The following is a 327-nucleotide window of genomic DNA, read 5'->3' as shown; positions in this document are numbered from 1 at the left end:
AGCCCAGACATGGTGGCTCACACCTGTAATCCCAGTACTTTGGGAGGCTCAGGTGGGCAGATAACTTAGACCAGCCTGGCCAACATGGTGAAATCCCGTCTCTACTAAAAACACAAAAATTAGCCAGGTGTGGTGGCACATGCCTGAAGTCTCAGCTACTTGGGAGGCTGAGACATAAGAATTGCTTGAACCCGGGAGGCAGAGGTTGCAGTGAGCTGAGATTGCACCACTGCACTCCAGCCTGGGCAACAGAGTGAGACTCTGTCTTAGATAGATAGATGATAGATAGATAGATAGATAGATAGATAGATAGATAGATAGATAGAT

The sequence above is a fragment of the Piliocolobus tephrosceles genome, chromosome 18 (genome assembly GCF_002776525.5).
Source record: "Piliocolobus tephrosceles isolate RC106 chromosome 18, ASM277652v3, whole genome shotgun sequence".
Classification (NCBI taxonomy): domain Eukaryota; kingdom Metazoa; phylum Chordata; class Mammalia; order Primates; family Cercopithecidae; genus Piliocolobus; species Piliocolobus tephrosceles.
Note: the sequence above shows the minus strand (reverse complement) of the source record.